This window comes from Hemiscyllium ocellatum, unplaced genomic scaffold, assembly GCF_020745735.1.
Source record: "Hemiscyllium ocellatum isolate sHemOce1 unplaced genomic scaffold, sHemOce1.pat.X.cur. scaffold_3189_pat_ctg1, whole genome shotgun sequence".
Classification (NCBI taxonomy): domain Eukaryota; kingdom Metazoa; phylum Chordata; class Chondrichthyes; order Orectolobiformes; family Hemiscylliidae; genus Hemiscyllium; species Hemiscyllium ocellatum.
This window is the reverse complement of record NW_026868341.1, coordinates 7501-15000: the sequence shown is the minus strand read 5'-3', so window position 1 is coordinate 15000 and position 7500 is coordinate 7501.

The window sequence follows — 7500 nt, the reverse complement described above, 5'->3', positions numbered from 1 at the left end:
GCAGAGGAAGGACCGGACTATGTACAATAGCGGCCAACGACTCCCAGAGCCGGTTGTGCGGGGCTCGAGGTCTGCTCTCAACATCACATGCTTTTGGATGTGCTCAGGCAAGGGTCAGACCACATCCTTCCTGGCAGCACCCAAAGCAACCAGGCCGCTCGCGTCTCTCGCCTTCATTTTTCGACACAAGCGCCTGAGGAGGGACGCCACCCCTCCCCTTTGCGTCAAGAGACCTCCCCACCGGCCTCTGACTGATTCTTAGAACGGACGGAAAGAGTCGGGCAAGCCTGTCAAAGCTTTGAGCGAATGTCAAAAGCTTTAGACTTCCGCGAACTCTCCGGCTTGCACTGAGACGCGAGGTCGATGTGCTAAGCACCACGGGGCCCCTTTCGCCTGCAGGTCCCGAGCCGCCAACATGTTCTTAGTATCGTGTTCTCCAATCCTGGGTGACGGGCACCGCAGGGAGGCAGAGCCATCGCACTTGCCGGGTGGCAGAGGAAGGACCGGACTATGTACAATAGCGGCCAACGACTCCCAGAGCCGGTTGTGCGGCGTCTGCTCTCAGCCTAAGAGGCTTCTGGGAGTGCTCAGGCAAGGGTCAGCCTGCACCCTTGCTGGCAGCACCCAGGGGAACCAGGACGCTTGCATCTCTCGCCTTCATTTTCGACACAAGCGCCTGAGGAGGGACGCCACCCCTCCCCTTGCGTCAAGAGACCTCCCCACCAGCCTCTGACTGATTCTTAGAACGGACGGAAAGAGTCGGGCAAGCCTGTCAAAGCTTTGAGCGAATGTCAAAAGCTTTAGACTTCCGCGAACTCTCCGGCTTGCACTGAGACGCGAGGTCGATGTGCTAAGCACCACGGGGCCCCTTTCGCCTGCAGGTCCCGAGCCGCCAACATGTTCTTAGTATCGTGTTCTCCAAACCTGGGTGACGGGCACCGCAGGGAGGCAGAGCCATCGCACTTGCCGGGTGGCAGAGGAAGGACCGGACTATGTACAATAGCGGCCAACGACTCCCAGAGCCGGTAGTGCGGCGTCTGCTCTCAGCCTAAGAGGCTTCTGGGAGTGCTCAGGCAAGGGTCAGCCTGCACCCTTGCTGGCAGCACCCAGGGGAACCAGGACGCTTGCATCTCTCGCCTTCATTTTCGACACAAACGCCTGAGGAGGGAAGCCAACCCTCCGTGTGTCAAGAGACCGTCCCCGCCCCGGCCTCCGACTGATTCTTAGAACGGACGGAAAGAGTCAGGCAAGCCTGTTAAGACTTCCGCGAACTCTCCGGCTTGCACTGAGACGCGAGGTCGATGTGCTCAGCACCACGGGGCCCCTTTCGCCTGCAGGTCCCGAGCCGCCAACATGTTCTAAGTATCGTGTTCTCCAAACCTGGGTGACGGGCACCGCAGGGAGGCAGAGCCATCGCACTTGCCGGGTGGCAGAGGAAGGACCGGACTATGTACAATAGCGGCCAACGACTCCCAGAGCCGGTAGTGCGGCGCCTGCTCTCAGCCTAAGAGGCTTTTGGGAGTGCTCAGGCAAGGGTCAGCCTGCACCCTTGCTGGCAGCACCCAGGGGAACCAGGACGCTTGCATCTCTCGCCTTCATTTTCGACACAAACGCCTGAGGAGGGAAGCCAACCCTCCGTGTGTCAAGAGACCGTCCCCGCCCCGGCCTCCGACTGATTCTTAGAACGGACGGAAAGAGTCAGGCAAGCCTGTTAAGACTTCCGCGAACTCTCCGGCTTGCACTGAGACGCGAGGTCGATGTGCTCAGCACCACGGGGCCCCCTTCGCCTGCAGGTCCCGAGCCGCCAACATGTTCTAAGTATCGTGTTCCCCAAACCTGGGTGACGAGCACCGCAGGGAGGCAGAGCCATCGCACTTGCCGGGTGGCAGAGGAAGGACCGGACTATGTACAATAGCGGCCAACGACTCCCAGAGCCGGTAGTGCGGCGCCTGCTCTCAGCTTAAGAGGCTTTTGGGAGTGCTCAGGCAAGGGTCAGCCTGCACCCTTGCTGGCAGCACCCAGGGGAACCAGGACGCTTGCATCTCTCGCCTTCATTTTCGACACAAACACCTGAGGAGGGAAGCCAACCCTCCGTGTGTCAAGAGACCGTCCCCGCCCCGGCCTCCGACTGATTCTTAGAACGGACGGAAAGAGTCAGGCAAGCCTGTCAAAGAATTGAGCAGATGTCAAAATCTTTTAAGACTTCCGCGAACTCTCCGGCTTGCACTGAGACCCGAGGTCGATGTGCTCAGCACCACGGGGCCCCTTTCGCCTGCAGGTCCCGAGCCGCCAACATGTTCTAAGTATCGTGTTCCCCAAACCTGGGTGACGAGCACCGCAGGGCGGCAGAGCCATCGCACTTGCCGGGTGGCAGAGGAAGGACCGGACTATGTACAATAGCGGCCAACCACTCCCAGAGCCGGTAGTGCGGCGTGCGAGGTCTGCTCTCAGCGGAAGAGGGTTTTGGGAATGCTCAGGCAAGGGCCAGCCTGCACCCTTCCTGGCCGCTCCCACGGGAACCAGGCTACTTGCAATCCTTTCCCCCAATAGCAAGTGCCTTTTGGAGGGACGGCCGGAGTCAACGTGGGGTTTGCCCGCCCTCCAAAGTGTCAAGAGACCGCCGCACAGGCCTCTGACTGATTCTTAGAACAGGCAGCAAGAGTTGGGTAAGTCTGTCGAAAATTTGACAAAGTGTCAAAAATTAGACTTCCGAGAGCTCTTGGGCATGCACACAGGCCTGTCATTCAAGTGCTCTGCCCGCGGAACCGTTTTTCGGATGCCTTTCAAAGTGGTCCCGCGCCGCCATTTTGTTCTAAAAATCGTGTTCCCAGAAATCTCCGGGTACCCCGCCAACCTCACTGTGTCACAATGTCAAGTGGCACTGAATGGGTCTGAATTTCAAATTCGACTGCTTCGCTCTGGAACTCGAACCCGGCAAAACCGTTTGGATTTTTCCCGGTCCAGACTTCCGCGGCAGACAAAGTTAAAGTTTTCGGGCTGCAGACTCAAAACGACATCTGGCCAACCGCCGGGCTCAATTCGCCCAGTTCCTCCGGCACTTCGGAACTCATGTTCGGCATGAGTTTTTGAATCTTTCCCGATGCTTCGGCATTTTCCTCCGCTGACACTTAGAATATTTTTCACACTTGGCCGAAAATTTTTCTAAGTTTTTCTGGTTACTGATTTCTTCTTTTCGGGCATTTTTCTAAGTTTTCTTGGTTACTCATTTCTCATTTTCAAACATTTTTCTAAGTTTTTCTGGTTACTGATTTCTTCTTTTTGGGCATTTTTCTAAGTTTTCTTGGTTACTCATTTCTCATTTTCAAACATTTTTCTAAGTTTTTCTGGTTACTCATTTCTCATTTTCAAACATTTTTCTAAGTTTTTCTGGTTACTGATTTCTTCTTTTTGGGCATTTTTCTAAGTTTTCTTGGTTACTCATTTCTCATTTTCAAACATTTTTCTAAGTTTTTCTGGTTACTGATTTCTTCTTTTTGGGCATTTTTCTAAGTTTTCTTGGTTACTCATTTCTCATTTTCAAACATTTTTCTAAGTTTTTCTGGTTACTGATTTCTTCTTTTTGGGCATTTTTCTAAGTTTTCTTGGTTACTCATTTCTCATTTTCAAACATTTTTCTAAGTTTTCTTGGTTACTCATTTCTCATTTTCAAACATTTTTCTAAGTTTTTCTGGTTACTGATTTCTTCTTTTTGGGCATTTTTCTAAGTTTTCTTGGTTACTCATTTCTCATTTTCAAACATTTTTCTAAGTTTTTCTGGTTACTCATTTCTCATTTTCAAACATTTTTCTAAGTTTTTCTGGTTACTGATTTCTTCTTTTTGGGCATTTTTCTAAGTTTTCTTGGTTACTCATTTCTCATTTTCAAACATTTTTCTAAGTTTTTCTGGTTACTCATTTCTCATTTCAAACATTTTTCTAAGTTTTTCTGGTTACTCATTTCTGCTTTTCCAACGTTTTACTAAGTTTTGCTGGTTACTGAGTTCACACTTTTAAACATTTTCGGGCATTTTTCTACGTTTTTCATGTTACTCATTTAGCACTTTCAGGCACTTTCCTATGCTTTCCTGCTTACTGATTTCACACTTTTAAGCATCTTCGGGCATGTTCCCTAAGTTTTGCAGTTCATTCGTTTGGGACAGTCAGGCAACTTTCCTAAGCTTTCCTGGTAACCGAATTCACATTGTTGAGAACTTTGGAACCCTTCCCTAAGCTGTGCTGGTTACTCACTTTACCTCTTCAGACACTTGCCCCCGTTGTGACAGAGACCACTTCCCGACTCGGGAAATGCACCAAATTCGGCCTGAACTCAGAGGGCAGTCCCCCCTCGAAGGCGTGGAAGTCGGCAGAATCGCCGGGTCAAATCCGGCTGAGCTACCCGGCTTGGAAGCCTCAAAGTCGGTATGAGCTGTCAGGTTCACTCCCATCCCCGTTTGGACCACTTCCCGACTCGGGAAATTCACCAAATTCGGCCTGAACTCAGAGGACAGTCCCCCCTCGAAGGCGTGACAGTCGGCAGAACCGCCGGATCAAATCCGGCTGAGCTACCCGGCCCCGAAGCCTCAAAGTCGGTAAGAGCTGTCAGGTTCACTCCCATCCCCGTTTGGACCACTTCCCGACTCGGGAAATTCACCAAATTCGGCCTGAACTTATACAACAGTCCCCCCTCGAAGGCGTGACAGTCGGCAGAACCGCCGGATCAAATCCGGTTGAGCTACCCGGCTTGGAAGCCCCAAAGTCGGTAAGAGCTGTCAGGTTCACTCCCATCCCCGTTTGGACCACTTCCCGACTCGGGAAATTCACCAAATTCGGCCTGAACTTATACAACAGTCCCCCCTCGAAGGCGTGACAGTCGCTAGAACCGCCGGATCAAATCCGGTTGAGCTACCCGGCTTGGAAGCCCCAAAGTCGGTAAGAGCTGTCAGGTTCACTCCCATCCCCGTTTGGACCACTTCCCGACTTAGGAAATTCACCAAATTCGGCCTGAACTTAGAGGAGAGTCCCCGCTCGAAGGCGTGGAAGTCGGCAGAATCGCCGGGTCAAATCCGACTGAGCTACCCGGCCCCGAAGCCTCAATGTCGGTAAGAGCTGTCAGGTTCACTCCCATCCCCGTTTGGACCACTTCCCGACTCGGGAAATTCACCAAATTCGGCCTGAACTTAGACAACAGTCCCCCCTCGAAGCCGTGGCAGTCGCTAGAACCGCCGGATCAAATCCGGTTGAGCTACCCGGCTTGGAAGCCCCAAAGTCGGTATGAGCTGTCAGGTTCACTCCCATCCCCGTTTGGACCACTTCCCGACTTAGGAAAATCACCAAATTCGGCCTGAACTCAGAGGGCAGGCCCCCCTCGAAGGCCAGGCATTCGGCAGAACCGCCGGGTCAAATCCGACTGTGCTACCCGGCCCCAAAGCCTCAAAGTTGGTATGAGCAGTTAGGTTCACTCCCATCCCCGTTTGGACCACTTCCCGACTTAGGAAATTCACCAAATTCGGCCTGAACTTAGAGGAGAGTCCCCGCTCGAAGGCGTGGAAGTCGGCAGAATCGCCGGATCAAATCCGGCTGAGCTACCCGGCTTGGAAGCCCCAAAGTCGGTATGAGCTGTCAGGTTCACTCCCATCCCCGTTTGGACCACTTCCCGACTTAGGAAAATCACCAAATTCGGCCTGAACTCAGAGGGCAGGCCCCCCTCGAAGGCCAGGCATTCGGCAGAACCGCCGGGTCAAATCCGACTGTGCTACCCGGCCCAAAGCCTCAAAGTTGGTATGAGCAGTTAGGTTCACTCCCAAACCCGTTGGGACCACTTCCCGACTTAGGAAATTCACCAAATTCGGCCTGAACTTAGACAACAGTCCCCCCTCGAAGGCGTGACAGTCGGTAGAACCGCCGGGTCAAATCCGGCTGAGCTACCCGATTTGGAAGCCTTCAACACAAAACCCATCCGGCAATGCCACTCAAAAAGGGCCCAAATTCAGAAACACCCCCTACAATAGGTACCACTTCCTCGGAGACACTACCGGGACACGCTCCCCTCGGCGAAAATTAAGCCCCCACCACTAACTGAAGCCAACCGCAGCCCCAACTTCAACGGAGAAATCAGTAACCAATTCAAAAATGCACTTGGTTACTGATTTGTACTGCTTCAAAAATATTCTAAGTGTCGCTGGTTACTGATTTGTACTGCTCCAAAAATATTCTAAGTGTCGCTGGTTACTGATTTGTAATGCTCCAAAAATATTCTAAGTGTCAGTGGTTACTGATTTGTACTGCTTCAAAAATATTCTAAGTGTCGCTGGTTACTGATTTGTACTGCTTCAAAAATATTCTAAGTGTCAGCGGTTACTGATTTGTACTGCTTCAAAAATATTCTAAGTGTCAGTGGTTACTGATTTGTACTGCTTCAAAAATATTCTAAGTGTCGCTGGTTACTGATTTGTACTGCTTCAAAAATATTCTAAGTGTCAGTGGTTACTGATTTGTACTGCTTCAAAAATATTCTAAGTGTCGCTGGTTACTGATTTGTACTGCTCCAAAAATATTCTAAGTGTCGCTGGTTACTGATTTGTACTGCTTCAAAAATATTCTAAGTGTCGCTGGTTACTGATTTGTACTGCTTCAAAAATATTCTAAGTGTCAGTGGTTACTGATTTGTACTGCTTCAAAAATATTCTAAGTGTCGCTGGTTACTGATTTGTACTGCTTCAAAAATATTCTAAGTGTCAGTGGTTACTGATTTGTACTGCTTCAAAAATATTCTAAGTGTCGCTGGTTACTGATTTGTACTGCTTCAAAAATATTCTAAGTGTCAGTGGTTACTGATTTGTACTGCTCCAAAAATATTCTAAGTGTCGCTGGTTACTGATTTGTACTGCTTCAAAAATATTCTAAGTGTCAGTGGTTACTGATTTGTACTGCTCCAAAAATATTCTAAGTGTCGCTGGTTACTGATTTGTACTGCTTCAAAAATATTCTAAGTGTCAGCGGTTACTGATTTGTACTGCTTCAAAAATATTCTAAGTGTCAGTGGTTACTGATTTGTACTGCTTCAAAAATATTCTAAGTGTCGCTGGTTACTGATTTGTACTGCTTCAAAAATATTCTAAGTGTCAGTGGTTACTGATTTGTACTGCTCCAAAAATATTCTAAGTGTCGCTGGTTACTGATTTGTACTGCTTCAAAAATATTCTAAGTGTCAGTGGTTACTGATTTGTACTGCTTCAAAAATATTCTAAGTGTCGCTGGTTACTGATTTGTACTGCTTCAAAAATATTCTAAGTGTCAGTGGTTACTGATTTGTACTGCTTCAAAAATATTCTAAGTGTCGCTGGTTACTGATTTGTACTGCTCCAAAAATATTCTAAGTGTCGCTGGTTACTGATTTGTACTGCTTCAAAAATATTCTAAGTGTCGCTGGTTACTGATTTGTACTGCTCCAAAAATATTCTAAGTGTCGCTGGTTACTGATTTGTACTGCTTCAAAAATATT